The sequence below is a fragment of the Aplysia californica genome, unplaced genomic scaffold, assembly GCF_000002075.1.
Source record: "Aplysia californica isolate F4 #8 unplaced genomic scaffold, AplCal3.0 scaffold00071, whole genome shotgun sequence".
Classification (NCBI taxonomy): Eukaryota; Metazoa; Mollusca; class Gastropoda; order Aplysiida; family Aplysiidae; genus Aplysia; species Aplysia californica.
The window spans coordinates 1,249,434-1,269,055 of NW_004797341.1; positions in this window are offsets into that span (position 1 = coordinate 1,249,434).

The following is a 19,622-nucleotide window of genomic DNA, read 5'->3' on the forward strand; positions in this document are numbered from 1 at the left end:
GGGGTTAAACGGAGCCTACTGCACTTACAACAACCCAAGAGTTTTGGCGTGAAAAGTTGAGGCTAGTCACAAACTGAACCTGACACACAGATGTCTTTTTTAATTTTAAGAAAAAAAATAGTTTTGTTGCTTTATTTTAATAATTTGTTTTTACGGCGCTAGCAACTGCATAAGATCATATTATGAGCGCGAGGGACACATTGACGTTCATTAAGCAATTTCAGTTTGGTAGGAATATATTTTGAATTTTGCCCTATGTGGTGGCCGAAGCCTACTCTTATCATTAATAATTTCCTTTTTCTTGTAGAAAACAGTAGAGCACAAACAATAGTAGCTTCTGTCACAAACATGTTTAACCCTATCCGTACGCCCTGGGGTCATTTTGTACCCCCGTGGTTGTATTCTTCATAGTTTAGAATACTTCTAGTACGAAGATCTATTTGAAATTTTCAGTATTTCTAAAAAAAATAATCATTCCGACAGAATGCTGTGCAAAGTGTACGGATCGGATTAACGAGTAAATTTCCTTTTTGGAAAGTGGTGGCACAGAATTCCCCACGTCGTATGGATACGATAGTAAAACACGACGTACGGATAGGATTAAAATAGATCTAGAGAAAACAAGCGGAATCAATTGTGTCTTTCAGTAGTAGGGCTCGGGAGGAAGCTCAGATGGCGAATCAAGTTCATCTTTTACTTTTAGTTTAAGTACGAGTTTTACGGCACTTGCAACCCAATAAGGTCATATAAGTGCCGAAGATTAGAGGTGTTACAAGAGAGTAACAAGCACAAAAAAGGAGGAGAGATCAGGACGATAGACGTTTGATAGGGAAGAAGAAGCAAACCATAGCAGAGCACATGCCAGCCACCCATTCGTTTATCTTTATCTCCCGGAGACAACTGCTCACAGATTTTGTTTGTTGTTGTTTTTTGTTTTTGTAAAGTGTTTTACGGCGCTCGCAACTGCATAAGGTCATATGAGCGAGCGGGACACACCTAATATTTTCAGTTGGTAGGAAATTTTGAATTTTGCCCGGGTGGCGGCCGAAGCCTACTCTTATCGATTTTAGACCACCAGGGGATCTTTAACGTGCGCAACTTGCACACGGACCCTCCGAGATTTTTCGCCCTTGTCCGAGAAGGCTAGGTGTAGATCTTTCTTACCAGAAGATCAGGGGTGTGGCTGAAAGACAGCAGTAAGGAGGAGCCAAGGAGTAGCAGTAGAAAGGTGGTAGAAAGAGTAAGGGGAGGGGGCAAAGGAGGTGAGGGGGTGGGGGCAGAAAGAGGAGACGAAAGCAGACGACAGAACATTGCTAGAGAGCAGGAAATTAGGTGAAAGGAGACACATTTAAAGAAGAAAATTTTTCGGTCGCTACCCGGATTCGAACCCGGGACCTTTGAATGAGAGGCCAACACCTTAACCACTAGGCCACGAGAGAACCCCTCACAGATCTGTCTTAGATTGGTCCTAACCCAGGGACTGCTTACTTACTTATTTGGTTGGAGAATAAGTATCGCTGCAGGCGGTACCATGCCATAGCTGCTCCTCCTTCCTCTCCAGGATCCATGGAAGGGTTGGCTTGTTGATCGTGCCAATTATCTGTCCCCGGGGTTTTATGCACCCCGCATAATTTAGCAACATTTGATCATTTTTTTTCATAATTTCTGGTTATTTTCCTTTATCATTCTTTGTAAAAAATTAACAGAATCGCATAATTTCACATTTTTGGGCTCAGTTTGCATAATTTCAGAATTTATTTTGCATAAAACCGCAGGGACAGAAAAATCACAGAAACAAAACAAAACAAACAAACAAACAAAAAAACAACAACCCACCAACAACAACACGTAAATGTTTAACGCCCTTATCAAAACTGTTACATGTAGGTTATTCAAGAGGAGGGACGTCTGAGTCTAATGTCCATCTCCGATTGGAGCGAGCCAAATAGGAAATTCGTGTAAAGTGCCTTTTACAAGGATACAACGTCGGACCGAGCTGATGTTCAAACCCCCGAATCCACAATCTCACGATTACGAGTCCGGTACCCTAACCACTAGGCCACCGCCGCCTCTTGCTAGTTAGCAGCTGGTTAACCCTATCCGTACGCCCTGGGGAGATTTTGTACCCCCGGGTTTGTATTCTTCACATTTTAGAATATCTCTAGTACGAAGATCTCTTTGAAACTTTCAGTTTTTCTCAAAAAATTAATTCTGACACACTGCTATGCAAAGCGTACGTATCGGATTAACGAGTAAATTTCGTCTTTGGAAAGTGGTGGCACAGAGTTCCCCTCGTTGTATGGATACGATAGTAAAACACGACGTACGGATAGAGTTAAGTGGTGGCACAGAGTTCCCCTCGTTATATATATACGATAGTAAAACACGACGTACGGATAGAGTTAAGTGGTGGCACAGAGTTCCCCTCGTTGTATGGATACGATAGTAAAACACGACGTACGGATAGGGTTAAGTGGTGGCACGGAGTTTCCCATGTTGTATGGATACGATAGTAAAACACGACGTACGGATAGAGTTAATTCAGGGACACTGTAATGGTTACATCCGGCCAGTGACGCAGGACACAATCTGTTGTGGGGAACATGCCGGGTGTGTCGGTTTTGTCTCTGTGCTGTGACCCGAGGCCTACCCCCTTCTTACTACTGTCCCCGCGGTTGTATGCAAAAAAATATTCTGATATTATGCAAACTGAGCCCAAAAAATGTTAAATTATGCGATTCTGTTAATTTTAACAAAGAATGAAAAAGGAAAATAATCTGAAATTATGCAAAAAAAAGATCAAATTTTGCTAAATTATGTGGGGTGCATAAAACCCCGGGGACAGTTGGTAATCTTATAGCGAATGCCCACAGCGAGTGGGATCGTGTCGGGTCGGGATGATCGGCTTATGCCACGATAGCCACTTTGAGCCCTCAGTCTGGCTAAAAACCGACCCGATCCTCCAAAGGGTACCCCGTATTATTAGATCTAGGTCGATTATTTGTCGTTCTAGCCAAATACGTCCAATATACAGATTTCAACATAAGTTAAGGACCACTTTGACAGACAGCCCTGATTTGTAAAAATCCGGAAAAAAAAGACAGGAAGTAAAGTTTTCACTTACTTTGCTCTGAAAGTGTTAATGGGTTACCAATGCGTACTGTAAAGCTTCCTAAAGGGGGCAAAACCACAACGTGCAGAACGGAAATCCTTGGGGAATTTTTGCCAATTTGCAAGTGGTCCTTAACTTATGTTGAAGTCTGTAGTTTCTGTGGACGTTGAACCTTTGAACCACATTATTTTAAGAAAAATTTGACAGAACCATTAAGAAAGCCAGCAAGATCTCTGGATATGATTTTACAAGAATGGATGAAATGTATAACACCACACGTATAAAAAAGATTAAAAGCATTATAAACGACCCATCACACCCCTTTTCCACACAAATTGTAAGATCACGCAGCGACAGATATGTACCTCCAAAAAGCAAAGAAAGAAAGATATAAAAGAAGTTTTTTACCATCTAGCATATTAATAAGGCTTTTGTCAGAATGAGCATAGATGTGTGTTGCTCTTAGAGTATGTATCTGCATATAACTCCAAAGGTCTAGTATTTAAATTCCCGCATGTGGTTGATTGATGCATTTGATGTAAATGTACATTTTGTCAGCTTTACTTCTCCTTTCATATTGAATATTGAATTTTAATGAGAGTAATATATATGATTTACATTTTTTTAAATGTATACCTGCATGTGTTTTTACGGTCCTGTACAGTCAAGGAAATTTTCCCTCTGGGATAATAAAGTACTATCTTATCTTATCTTATCTTAGTGTGGACTTCGAGAGTGGACGATTCCAAATGCAGTGGGCGGCTGGCTGGCGCTCTGGTGTAGTTTGTTTTGTTTTAGTAGAGGTTTTACGGCGCTTGTAACTGCATAATGTCATATAAGTGCCGAAGATTAGAGGTGTTACAAGAGAGTAACAAACATAAAAAAGAAGAAGGGGAGATAAAGACGATAGATGTCTGAAAGGAAAGTAGAAGCAAACAACACCAGAGCACCCGCCAACCACCTACCTTGTGTAGTTTGCGCCAGTTTTCCTATCAAACATCTATCGCACTGATCTCTTCTCCTTTTTTGTGTTTGTTGTTACTCTCTTGGAACAAGACCTCTTTTTTCCCCTTGTAAGTCTTAGTGTTTTACGGCATAAGGTCATATGAGCGCGCAGGACACACCAAACGAAGCGACAAGTCGGGCGCGATCGGCTTGTGCCATGATAGCCACTTTGCGTCCTCAATCTAGCTAAGCCCGACCCGATCCTCCTTGCACCCCGTATTAGGTCGACCATTCGTTGTTCTAGGGGACCTAACACGTGCCCACACTTCAATTGGTAGGAAAATTTGAATTTCGCCTGAGTGGCGGCCGAAGCCTACTCTATCAATTTTAGACCATCAAGGGATCTTTAACATGCGCAACTGGCACACGGGACCTCAGAGATTTTTCGCCCTTGTCCGAGAAGGGTAGGTGTAGATCTTTCGTACCAGAAGATCAGGGGTGTGGCTGAAAGACAGCAGTAAGAAGAAGCCAAGGAGTAACAGTAGAAAGGCTGCAGAAAAAATCAGGAGCCCAGAGTAGGGGGGCAAAGGAGATGAGGGGGTGGGGGCAGATAGAGGAGACAAAAGCACACAACAGAACATTGCTAGAGAGCAGGGAAGGAGGTGAAAGGAGACAATTTTAGAGAAAATGTTTCGTTCGCTACCTGGATTCGAATCCGGGACCTTTGACTTTGAATGAAAGGCAAACAGCTTAACCTCTAGGCCACGAGAGCCCCTTGTGGATACGATAGTAAAACCTCTAATCTTCGACACTTATAACTATGACCTTGTTGTGTTGCAAGTTCCTTAAGCCCTTTGATCTACTAAGAAACAAAAAAAAAACCAAAAAAAGAAAAGAAAAGGGGAAAAAACAAACTATTCCTAACGTTCACCATACCCTCCCCCCCCCCCCCCCCCCCGGTGTGAAGCTACCTGTCCCCGTGGTTCTATGCACCCCGCATAGTTTAGCAAAATTTGATAATTTTTTTGCATAATTTCTGATTATTTTCCTTTATCATTCTCTGTTAAAAATAAACAGAATCGCATAATTTCACATTTTTGGGCTCAGTTTGCATAATTTTAGAATTTTTCTTGCATAAAACTACGGGGACAGAGCTACTGACTGAAGTGTCTATAGGCCATTCCCAAAGGGGAGACATTAACATGTTCTTATGCACAGTAGACTTGTTTAATGTGCTGATTCATCAAAGTCATGCTCATAACTGTGCCTGAACTGCATACGCGGAACTGAGTGCTACACTCTCTTCGTGTGACCCGCTATTTCCGGGGTGCCTTGATAGTGGCGTCGGTGGCCTAGTGGTTAGGCTCTCGGACTCGCAACCGTAAGGTCGTGGGTTTGAATCCCGTCAGGGACCCGACGTTGTATCCTTGGGAAAGTCACTTAACACGAATTTTCCTCACTTCACCCAGGTGGGAATGGGTACCCGGGTATAGACAGCGAAAGATCTTGTCAGTTTGTTAGTGTTTGAGCGCTTAATCGGCTGCTTGCACTGTATGCTTCCCGGGAAGCTGAGAATGTTTCGGAGTGTTCTATGGTCTGCTGGGGTAATAATATAGTGTAAAGCGCATAGAGCCTGCTGCTGAGCGGGGATATGCGCTATACAAATGCTATCTATTATTATTATTATTTAGTCGAAGCAGACTTTGTGCTATCTCCGGGGTGCCTTGATAGTCGAAGCAGACTTTGTGCTATCTCCGGGGTGCCTTGATAGTGGAAGCAGACTTTGTGCTATCTCCGGGATGCCTTGATAGTGGAAGCAGACTTTGTGCTATTTCCGGGGTGCCTTGATAGTCGAAGCAGACTTTGTGCTATCTCCGGGGTGCCTTGATAGTGGAAGCAGACTTTGTGCTATCTCCGGGATGCCTTGATAGTGGAAGCAGACTTTGTGCTATTTCCGGGGTGCCTTGATAGTCGAAGCAGACTTTGTGCTATCTCCGGGGTGCCTTGATAGTGGAAGCAGACTTTGTGCTGTTGAAGCTAGAGAGGACAGTAGAGTAAGTCTGATTCCCTTTATGGATTTCTCTGTTGACATCCACCCCTTGGCGCTCGTATGACCTTATGCAGTTGCAAGCGCCGTAAAAACCCTACTAAAACTAAAAACTGGCCTAAAATAAGTGAATCATGCTCCGAAACCAAAAACAATGGTGCGTAAAAAGTCACACGATGACAGTATGAGACAGCTAAATGAATTGAAAACCAATGACTAATCTCCAATGACATAATATTAATAGCTTGTTCACTTTCGTATGGCCGCAGTTAAAACAAGACAGATCTAAATCACTCTGTTTTATCTTCTCAGATAATTGCACACGGATCTTTTCAGTGGTTTAGTTTTAGTTGAGGTTTTACGGCACTCGCTCACACGGGTCTACAAGTTGAATGACCAAATATAATAAATAAGCCCAATCATAAAGGTCACTACAAACTAAGGTTCCGACATGTTTTCTTTGAAGTTAACCCCAGGAAAGTCGAAAAATAACTGGGGGTTTATACAGCATACATACATCTACATTAAAACATATTTAACTATTTGACATAGATCTAATATTATTTACCGTAACACTAGGTCAAGATTTACAGTTTATTAACTTACGCCGAAGAAACACGGTCTCAACAGAAAACTAAAGTGAGTTCATTATTGTACATGTACCTTTTTCAAGACTCACGTGGAGACGTCTACAGCCGTCGAATGAAATCCGCAAGCTTGCACAAGATATAGATCTACATGTACCTAGATCAAGTTACACTGAAATGTGGAGGGGGGGGGGGGGGGGCAGGATGGTGCCGTTGTCTCAAATTGAACATTTTGTAGGCCAGTTTACTGTAAATCTTCTGTTTTAGCGATCCTGATCCTGTGTGCGAACTCCAACAGCGGTTGTTAATATAGGACCCAGAGAGAGAGAGAAACGTTTTTATAACTGGTTTAAGATTGTCTTTAAAAAAATTTTGTTAGGTCATTGGCCTGCAGAAGTGCAATGCAAAGTTTCGTGGGCGTAGGTAAATTAATAAACGAGCAATCTAGTTTGTTTTTGGGTTTTTTGGAAGGGGGGGGGGGGTTGTTGTTGTTGTATGTTTGTTTGTTTTTACCGCGTACAGGCGAAGGAGAACAAGCTGCCGTGGCACTATTTTTTGCTGAAACTCGTGCAACTTACACAAACAACTCACTTCAATCTCCGTTCAAAATTTTGGCGACTGTTGACTTCGTACTAAATTCAGCTGTGGCTATTCAAAGTAATCAAAGTATGCATGCGCACTTCTGCTGCCGTCTTAAGACCAAAGAAGCGCGTAGATCTATGCATAATTCAGCCCAGTAACGTGTTTATACAGGTGAGAAAGAAAGGCCTTTTCAGGGCGCGTCTTTCTAACTTGGTTTCATGGCTGTAAAATTAAAATTAAGGAAGTGTAAGGCTTTTGAAAATATGCGTTGTGACCTAATTACATATTGGTATTTTGTTATAATATATGTGAGACGTGCTGACAAAATGAGTTACTTCTCATATTTTAGCCCTGTAGAAATAGATATGTTGAATTGATAGGCTGAGTTTTTACAATTCATTAGATGGAAATAATAAAAGACATGGTAAACTTGAAGAAAATGACATCAGTTGAGAGTCTACAAATTTACTCCTTTGTTGATTTTCTGCCGATATCTCCATTTGTGAAGTGCGAGAAGTAACTCATTTTGTCAGCACGCCCCACATATGACAAAAGACATTGTAATCAATTACTCCATAACTACCCTATTCACGTTACATCTCAGCAAATCAGACAAGTTACACCAGCCAATGAATATTGACATAAAATAATCAGATAGGACCAAATTTTTGTTAATTTGAAACACACAGAACGTTAGTTTTTTAAGGGGTTTTTTTCCCCTCCCTGGTAAAAATTCATTTTTTTTCTTGGCATCTAGTAGATGATCTACGTTTTTCTGTCATAAGACGGTACAGCTGTGGCTATTCTATCAAAGTATGCGCACTTGCTTTTTTTAAAGGTGAGTACACATTTTAGTATTAATAGACCTAAGAGTTTTACGGCATTTGCAACACATTGAAGTCATACAAGTGCCGAAGATTAGAAGGTTACAAGAGATTAACAAACGAAAAAGGAGGAGACATAAGGGCGATAGATGTTTGACAGGAAAGATGTAGCATACCACACCAGAGCACGCGCGCCAACCACCCCCTTGCAAGAGTTAAAAAACAAAACAAAACCCAGGAGGCTCTCGAGGCTTAGAGGTTAAGGTCCCGGGTTCGAATCCGGGTAACGACCGAAAAGACACCAAAACAAACTCACCAAAAAACAACGACAACAAAATATAGTAACAAGTAACACTTCCAACCTTCGGCCTTACCTTATTATTGTGTTGCAAGTGCCGCAAAACTCTGACCAAAAAAAGAAAAAGAAAACATTCTCAGAAATTTGTGCTCGTCAGAGCTTCAGTTTAATTCTCCGTAGACAAGGCAAAACATCATCGGCCAGCCCAGACCATAGGGGGGGAGGGATTGGGGGGAGTGGGGCAGGCCGGTCACAGTAGAACAAGGTACAGTGTTTAATAAGTGTTATTATTATAATCATTATTATTGTTATTATTATTATTACAATTATTATCATCATTAACAGTAATATTAATTTTACACACACACACACACACACACTCACACACACAAACTTGCACAAAAACGCAATCAAAAGAGGCATTAGAAAAAAAAACTACTTTAAAAAAAACCCACTAGATAATAATATACTGATTTGCATTTCCAAACAGACAAGAAACATACACACACAGACATACACCCTCTCAAAGAATCAGTCAATAGAGGGGGGGGGGGAGGGAGAAAAGACCCAAAACAAAAATCAATTCGGCATCCCACGGCATCCATCAAACAATAATAATAAAACGTTGATTTGTATTCGCAAACACACAAACACAGACACAGATACACACGCACAGATACAGAGATACACCCACACAAAGACTCAAATCAAAAGAGGCCTTTTGTCAACCACTACACTACAAAAACCCATTCAAAAGAGATATATATTTCAGAAGAAAAGAAAAAAAGAACAACCCTCAAATCTTTGAGCTTCTATATCTCAAATCTTCGAGCTTCTATATCTCAAATCTCAAATCTTCGAGCTTCTATATCTCAAATCTTCGAGCTTCTATAACTCAAATTTCAAATCTTCGAGCTTCTATATCTCAAATCTTCGAGCTTATATATCTCAAATCTTCGAGCTTCTACTTCTCAAATCTCAAATCTTCGAGCTTCTATATCTCAAATCTTCGAGCTTCTATATCTCAAATCTTCGAGCTTCTATATCTCAAATCTTCGAGCTTCTATATCTCAAATCTTCGAGCTTCTACATCTTGTTCTAAGCTTGTTCTCTTTCTTCTGACCGCAATTAAAACAAGATAAAATCAAATCGCTCTATTCAATCTTCTCAGATCTTTGCATTATATGGCTCTACAAGTTGGATGACGACCAACAGAATGTTAAAGCCCATTCATAAAAGTCATTGCAAAGTAAGGTACCGACACGTTTTCTTTGATGTAAGTAAGCCAAAAGCGGACCCAAAAAAATAATAATAGGGGATTTACAGCAAACACCTGAAACTAAAACATAATTTCATAAAAGTTGACCTGTTTTCCTCACCGCCACTATCTAACTTTATTATAAAGTTGGAGCGTGTGTGGGCGGATTTACGTACACCAGCAAACAGGATTCAGGAGACGGAGTGAGCCATTTTCGAGACTCACAGGGAGCACGTGGAGACGTTTAGAAAGCCAGGGAAGGAAATTATGACAAGCTTACCGTATGGTACACTGAATAATGGGCGGCAGGGTGGTGTCGCTGTCTCAAAATGAGCAATTGTGAGGCATGCTGACAAAATGAGTTACTTCTCGCAATCCACAAATAGAGATGTTGGCCAAAAGTCGACACTAGGAACAACTTTGTAGATTTTCTATTCCTACTACATGTATATTCTTTAAGTATAATAAAATGTCTTTTGTTATTTCATAGGCCAACTTATAAATGGTAAAAACGCCATCCATATAAGCAAGATGTATCTATTTATAGAGGGCAGAAATCTGAGAAGTAACTCCTTCTGTCAGCACACTTCACAACTTATTATAGACTACTTGTAGGTTATTGTAACTAACTCAAAGTCATTTATTTTAGTGATCCTGCGTGTGCAGACATTCAAAAAGCGCAAAAAGACAATTTTTAAAAAAAACTTCAGAATCAAGATCTGAAAAAAAAAAAAAAATCATGTTTGTTCGCCGCCCTGCAGAAGTGCCATGGAACATTTCGCGGGCACAGGTAAATTCCAAAATGAGCGAGAATTTTTTTAACGCAGGACAGACGAAAGTCAGCAAGTTATTGGAACGCTTTAATAAAATAGTGACATTTTTAAACACACGTAGGCCTACACGCAGACAACAAAACTGATGCACACACTCACTCCAATGAAAACGGTGAAATGGTATATCTTTAACGCCCCTGTCAACACTATTAGGTTATTTAAGAGGCGGGACCTCCGAGTCTAACGTCCATCTCCGAAAGGACCGAGCCAAGCGAAAAATTCATGTAAATTGTCTTTCCCAAGGACACAATGTCGGGCGGTGCCGAGGCTCGAACCCCCGCACTCGCAATCTCACGATTACGAGTCCGGTAGCCTAACCACTAGGCCACCCGACACCACCACACACATAAACCAGAAATTCAGAAAACAAACTAAAACAGGACATTCCATACAACATCCATATTCTGATATTACATACTAGTATATATACAAATATATACAAAACAAATATTTTTTTTTTAAATTTACATTTTTTATAACCCGCTCATATATATATATGTGTATGTATAATATACACATGTGTATATATGTGATATATAGATCAACAGTGTCTGATTCTATCCATTAAATTAGGTCAAAAAATTTTCCAGGGGAAAAAAATGTAATTTTTCTCTCAGTTCCTTCTAAAATTTGTCTAAATTGTGAGCACAATTTTCTTTTTACTTATTATACTTATAGCCTCACCAATTGTAATTTCAGTCATAAATAACAAAATTTGAAATAAAGATGTCTTTGGATGGATGGATTGAGTAGATGTTTTACGGCACTATCGACACAATTTTGGTCATTTAAATTTAAGCGCCAACAGGTTTCACCGCTACAAAATCAGACGTGTTTTTAGTAAGAGTCTCTCGGAGCTCGCAACCGCACACGATCACATTATTTTCAGAAGATGTCTTTGACCTAATCTGGGGTATACATGATTATAGAGTAAGACCCTGATGATTATACAGCATACATACACACAGCATACACATGTGCATATATTATATATAGCACATACAAACACGCACATACAAAAATATGAAATATACCTTATTCCTACGCAACAAAATACAACGCAATAATATAATATGTCTCTAGACAGAAATAGCAACAACCCCCCCCCCCCTTTAATTCATCTGACAATTCTGGTAAATTGTAGCTTAACATTAACCCTGCCATCGGATATTCCCTACCATATGAAATAGAGGCTGTCTTACATTCCCCTTTACAACCAAAGGAAATTAAGCGGAAAAGCAGCACTGGTATCTGCCAGGAGAATATCTGGTTGTTTTTTTCTCAACATTTTGGTATGATTTCGGTCATTTAGGTAGTAGCACGGCTGCTTCCACCCTGCCTGTCAAAGACGACAGAAGATGACAAGGGGGGGGGGGGGGCACTCATTTTTGCCCAAAGTTTAGATGACGTCATTTGTGAGCAGGTCCTTACAAACACAATTACTTTTTCCTCTTCACTGCCCCTCTTCTTTACTAAATCCCTTACAAACACAATTACTTTTTTTCCTCTCTTCTCTGCCCCTCTTCTTTACTAAATCCCTTACAAACACAATTACTTTTTTCCCTCTCTTCTCTGCCCCTCTTCTTTACTAAATCCCTTACAAACACAATTACTTTTTTCCCTCTCTTCTCTGCCCCTCTTCTTTACTAAATCCCTTACAAACACAATTACTTTTTTCCCCTCTCTTCACTGCCCCTCTTCTTTACTAAATCCTTTACAAACACAATTACTTTTTTCTCTTCACTGCCCCTCTTCTTTACTAAATCCCTTACAAACACAATTACTTTTTCCCCCTCTCTTCTCTGCCCCTCTTCTTTACTAAATCCCTTACAAACACAATTACTTTTTCCCCTCTCTTCAAGTGTAAGTGTTTTCACACCACAATGGACACAGATTAAATCAGATCACATGGAGGACACATCCCTGCCTTGGCCCCTGGGGCAAATACATGGAAAAATACTACTGCTCCTTTTAAAAAGTGGTAACATTTTGCTGTAGAAATAGAGTCCGTACCTTTTAAAAAGTGGTAACATTTCGCTGTAGAAATAGAGTCCGTATCGTCGGACTTGATCTAATGACAACCTAACCAGTCCAAGACAATCACCTGTACAAACAACCACTTTACAATCTCCCCCCCCCTCCCCTCCCCCTTGCGTTTTTCCCCCTCAGATTATCCATTATGATGACTGTGTTCACAACACCCACCCTGTTTAAGGCAACAACTTTTCTCCTCAACAATGACCTGGCTGTCTCATACACTGAGAGGTCAATAGTTTCTACGACACCCATGTCAGCAAGGGTTTTTTTCGGGTTGCTTTTTTTTTTTCCTTTTCAAACTCCTTATCCCTGGCAAGCTGCTCCCAGCGGCTCACGGCCTGAGCTCACTGGGCCAGACAGCTGCTAGCTGGCAGCGGCTCAGGCAGATTCCTTTACTACGATGGGCTTCGGTGTCAAATTATTTTTCCGCAACAAGCCTCTTTTACAAGGAGTTCATTTATTAGAAGAATAGCTATCAAAATAAGTTCACTTGTTTTGACTTAACGACCAGTTTAGTGACGCATAATACGTCACTTTTAGATTTTGTACCAAAAGTGGGCCCCGACATAAAGGGTTTAACTCCCCCCAAAAAAAAATTAATCCCAACAGCCAAACATTTTCACACAACTTTCAGACAAACATGTTTTAGGCCCCCATCTACAGACTGGACATCATTTGGGAGGCAGGCTGCTCGAATCCCTATCAAGCCAGGGCGAACCCATGCAGAGCCAGATACAGCATTCAAATAAAAAGAATGAATAATTAATTCAGCAATCAATTATTGAAAAATTAATTATAACACATTCATCAATAATTTAACAAAAAGACTGAATAATGAATTCATTCATAAATTAATGAAAGAAATTAATTAAAATTTATAATCAATTATTTTCGTTCATCTATGGACAAATTAATTATAACTACTGAATCAATGAATTAACAAAAACAAATTAATAACTGATCAACAAATTAACTTTGCCACTCCGGAATTGAACTCGGAGCCTTTCGCAAGCAACAAAGAAAGGTGTAATCATTATAGTACAGCTCAGACAGACAGACAGGACTCAAAGGGTTAATAAATGCGTGTGTGAGACTGCAGGACCCAAAGGGTTAATAAATGCGTGAGTGAGACTGAGAGAAAGATGTCACAACGCGGTGGAATCAGGTGCTCGTCAGTTTTTTTTAGCTTATATTACTTATAATGGTGAGGTAAACGGTGAAAGTAACTATGACTCTCTTAAGGTAGCCAAATGCCTTGTCATCATGGTATTGAATACTGAATATCATCTTGAGATTGAAACTTGTTCACTCCTTCTTGCTTTTGATGAAAAAAAAATAAAAATACTCATCTATCTTGAATAGACAACGAGATATTTGCCATTGAGGGAGGAGGTGGGGGTGGGTTGCCTGGTATCAGAGGGAAAATTATCCAGAAAATGACGGCCAAAGTTTGGTGACTTCCAACACTAAGGCTCTAAGGAGTCCTTGGAAACAGCAAATTTACATTTCTTGTGCCTTTGATCAATATTTTCAAGTAAAAACCCACACAGAAATGTATTTTTAAGTGGTCATAAAAGGTGGTGAGTTGGTTTAGTTTTAGTAAGAGTTTTACGGCAATTGCAACACAATAAGGTCATACAAGTTCCGAAGAACAGAGGTGTTACAAGAGAGTAACAAATATGGTGAGCCGAACATAACTTTGAAAAAAATTGCCGAAAGGTGTTGGAAAAAATGTCGGTTTATTCAATTTTGTTATTTTGACGAGCGCCTGATTTCCCCGAAAGACGCCACACAAAAAAGTGTTCAGAGTAGGACTCCATCACACGTACGGTCCGTCACTTTTCAAAATGGCATATGGCGGAGTCGAACACTAAGCAGTCGAAATGTCGTCTACTGTATGTAGTACATGTACGCAGGTCTAGACGTAAAACACAAGCTTTACTTGAGTCTCCAGACACAAGCTTTACTTGAGTTTTAGAAGGAGTTTTTCGGCACTTGCAACACGATAAGGTCATATATATGTAAATAAGAGCCAAAGATAAAAGGTGGTACGGGAGAGCAACACAGACAAAAAAGGAGGAGAAATAAGGATGATATAGATGTTTGATGGGAAAGAAGGAGCAAACCACACCAGAGCACCAGCAAACCACCCACTCATACAACATGAGCTGTGAGTTCATAGAAAATTGTAAGTTATTCAAAAGGCGGGGCCTCTCAAGTTTAGTTAATTTTTTTCTACATCATAATTAATGACATTGTGTAAACGTTCAACTTTAATTGTCGCCAATGGTCTTGGTTGAACAACTTAATAGTCAGTTTAGTTTTAGTAAGAGTTTTACGGCACTTCCAACACAATAAGGTCATATAAGTGCCGAAGAATAGGTACGTTACAAGAGAGCAACTTATGTTTTAAAAAAGGAGGAGAGATAAGGACGATAGATGTTTGACAGGAAATAAGGAGCAAACCAGACCAGAGCACCCGCCAACCACCCACCAACTTAATAGAAAACTGAAGAAAGAAATTAACACGTCCAAAAGGATAAAGGACGAAAACACAACGGTCTATGTCTGAGTGAATAGAAAGCACAATTTACAAGTCATTATCTGAATAGGTGTCCGGAATCTTTTTTTTTTTTTTTTAAAAATTGGCACAAGCTTTGCTATAGATCTAGTCATCATTCTGAGGTCATTCTCACATAATCAGCCACACAATCCGTTCACAATCACGCTCGTCCGTCACACAATAAGGCAGTACCGGCATTGGTGGTGTAGCAGTTAGGCACTTCCTCGTCACACAAAAGAGACACGGGTTCGGTTTTTCCCGTGGGGAGAATCTTCTTTACCTCACTTGAGCCTATTCCCATGTATTTGCAGGGACGCCCCGCTAGCCTGGTGGCTCAATCCTTTGCGTTTACAGGATGCGTTTTATTGATAGATATCTACGGTGTTTTTCGGTTACAAGCTACAGGAATAGGCGAGCCCACAGTTGACCCACATGTTTCGTTTCGTAAAAAATTTGGGGAAGTTGTGTGTGATTCTTTTTTTTAGCTGTAACGGACTACGTGCTTTTCGGTTACAAGCTAGAGGAATAGGCGAGCCGACAGTTGACCCACATGTTTCGTTTCGTAAAAAATTTGGTGAAGTTATGTGCGATTCTTTTTTAGCTGTAACGGACTAAGTCAGTCAACCCTGCATTGCCATAGATGGTTTTATTACAAACAGGATGCAAAATAGAATAGCGTAACCCCCAGACGTTGCCATTTCAAAAAATTGATAAAATAAAAACTATTTGGGCAAATTAGACGCAGTTTTCTTTTTCTTTGAAAGCATTTCTTTCTTTCTTATGTTGCATTAAAAAAGATTATGATAGCTTTCACAGTCTTTTTGTGGTCAAGGATTATGATAGCTTTCACAGTCTTTTTGTGGTCAAGGATTATGATAGCTTTCACAATCTTTTTGTGGTCAAGGATTATGATAGCTTTCACAATCTTTTTGTGGTCAAGGATTATGATAGCTTTCACAGTCTTTTTAGGGGTCAAGGATTCAATCTACCCCAAAAGTGTCAGGCTGCAATGGTTGTTGGGAAAAAAATAACTCAGGCTCAAGTGAGTTAATCGAGTATCTCCGTCTTCTTACTATTATTGCTGGGGACGCTGTGTTGTATCCCCCTCAGCCAGAACTGAACCAAAGTTTTCTGCGTGCAGCTCAGTAGCAGAGCCTAACCACTACACCACAAAAATTATCAACACAAGCTGTTCAAATGTTCTGAGCCTGGAAAGCAAAAATTTTCTGGAAAAGCAAAATTTTTCAGGAGAGAGAAGAAAAAAAACTGTTTTAATTCTTCATACAGTATACAAATTGTGATGCATCGTGGTAAAATCAGGCGCTCGTCAAAATAGTGAAATTGAAGAAATATAAGCATTTTTCCTCCAATTGGTCAATTTTTATTGAATTTTGTTTTTTAGGCTTCCACCTTTTATATCTATATATAAACACATGTCCACATGAATTTGACTGAGAAACCATTAACGGCTCAAAACATGTAAATTTTCAGTTTTAAAGGACTCTCAGGCTATAGAAAGTCACCAAACTTTGGCAGCCATTTTCTCATTAATTTTACCTCTGAAACCATGCTTTCCCCACCTCTTTCAATTGGAAATATCTCAACTTCTATTCAAGATAGATAGGCATTTCTTTCATAAAAAGTAAGACAAATGAATAAGCTTTCAGATGACACCAATAATTCCACATTCCCAAAATTGATGAGCGCCTGATCCAATGTCGCGACACAATTGTACCTACATTGTGGATCTTTTCTACAGTATCTTTTTTGTTTTCAATACTAACAATTTGGAGTTTGACCAAATATTTCACAAGTGTATGCAACCGATACCATGGAAAAATTACACTACCAAAATTAAAAAAAAATAAATTTCAGCTTAGCACATTTGAACGGCAGGCCGACAAAATGCTAGTCAATTAAATGATTAAGTTTAAATTGGGGTTTTACAGCACTTGCAATACAATAAGGTCACAAAAGTGCTGAAGATTAAAGATTAAAAGTGTTACAATAGAGTAAAAAACACACAAAAATAAGTGTTGGATAGGAAAGAAAGAGCAAAGCCTTCTCTTTCTATGGAAATTAAAAAAGAAAACCAAACCAAAAGGAAACAAACAAAAAAAAAACTTTAAAAAAACCAACCCCGAAACAAATCACACCAACACAAAAAAGGTCACCCATCCAAAATCTATCACGTCTCAGCTATTGCTTGAGTCAATCTTTCTGACAATTCACACACACACACGCGCATGCGCACACACACGCGCACACACACACACACACACACACACACACAAACACACACCACAAAAAAATCTCATACATTTTGTCCGGTCTGATTTTGAAAAAAAAAAATAAAATTATATATCACATTTTCAAAGCCATTTATAAACATATTTTCAGCACTCGCTATGTACATAACTACAACAGTAAAACAATGGAGAATATAAAAAACAAGATAAACTTGAAAGAGAAACAAACAGAAAAAAAAAAAAAAATTGGTGAAATAGTATCATAGGTTTACCTATCACAACACTATTAGGTTATTTAAGAGGGGAAAGAAAAACAGAACAAAGCAAAGCAGCAAAAACAAAACGGCGACAAGAAAATTTTCTATTCAACGCACCGATTTGAAGAAGTCTGGTCAATGTGCGATACCCAGGGCGTGATCTCCTCTTTTTTTTTTTTTTTTTTTTTTTTGGGTGTTAGTTTTAAATAAGAGTTTTACGGCACTTGCAACACAATTAGGTCATACGGCAAGTGCCAAAACTTAGAGCGTGTTACAAGAGAGTAACAAACACAAAAAGGCGAGACAAGCAAAAAGGCGAGACAAGGACGATGGATGTTCAACTGTTTCAGTAAGAGTTTTACTGCACTTGCAAAACAATAGGGTCATATAACTTATAATATAAGATCCGAAGATTAGAGGTGTTACAAGCGAATAACAAACATAAAAAAGAAGGAGGAGAAATTTAAAGGACGATGACAGGAAAGAAGGAGCAAACCAGACTACAGCACCCGCCAACCACCCACAACATGATCTCCAGGCTAACACAACACTCCTATTGGTAACTACAAATACGCCCTATCTGTCCCCAGGGTTTTATGCACCCCGCATAATTTTTAGCAAAAATTTGATCATTTCTTGCGTAATTTCTGATTAGTTTCCTTTATCATCCTTTTTTACAATTAACAGAATCGCGTAATTTCACATTTTTGGGCTCAGTTTACATAATTTCATAATTTTTCTTGCATAAAACCGCAGGGACAGCCCTGTAGACTGCAAACAAGTCATTGTAATTCATATACCACTCTCAGTTATCATAATATGCATGGATGCCACTGTGGAAATATGGGGAAAACAATTCGCAAGGTTGCTATGTGCAAACGAAAAAGACAGCTAATAAAACACAACTAATATGGGGTTGATGAAAATAAAATAAAATAAAGCTTAGAAGAATACAGACTTGTTTTTAGTTGCATTAAAAGAAAATGACAGAAAAAGAAAATGGACAAATGGGATCCATACACGAGATATTCATACACAGAGTAACATACATCCCTTTTAGACAACCTCGTGTAAAATACATGTGTGTGTGTGTGTGTGTATGCGTATATATGCGCGCGCATGTGTGTGTGTGTGAGTGTATGTGTGAGTGTGTGCGCGCGCGTGCATGCACACATGTGCGTGTATGTTTATAGTACGCCTCAACACCAAAATTGGCTCATTTCTGTAGGTCGCGGGCATTATAACTTATACAGGGGTGAATTTCTCAAAAAGCAGGAGAGGGTTCAACTTCCTAGTGGGCAACGTTATAGACAATTTTTCTTCATTACATAATTATATACAATTTTTCGCCTGAGGAATTTGTGTGAAATCAAGCACAATAAACGCCCCATATTTTCAGGACAATCGGTCGCTGCACTGATGGGACTGATTTAACTCTTTAAGCCCTGTTTTTTCCACCATTTCCCACAGTTTTTTTTCTACAGTCACCTGAACCTGGTGCACTATGATGTCTCATTATAACCCCAAAAACTGGCCTCCACCTTCTAAGTAGCGGAAACACAGGCTCAGTCACTACTACTAAAAATCTTGGTTCAGGAATAGTTATGAAAAACAAGCAAAAACTAGGACTAAATGAAATAAAACGAAACAGTTGTCACTAGTACTGGACACTCCCAGCGTCTGATGGGGAACAGGGTTATTACCCTGGACACTCCCAGTGTCTGATGGGGAACGCGGTTATTACCCTGGACGCTCCCAGCGTCTGACGGAGTTCAAAGAGTTCATCTGCGCGACTGGAGCAGCAGGTAATCCCGGCAAGATGCCATGACATGTTGAGTAACTATTACAACATCCCCAGATATGTGATAAACCAGAAGAAGAAAGTATTCATGCAGTATTACATCCCCTTCGCTGGACCCCGATTCTCGCCGTATGTCATGCACATATATTTATATTAAAAAATAAGAAATATGGGGCGTTATACTTTTGGACCTCATTTGTTTTGGGATTTGTTTTTTTCTGGGGTTTTT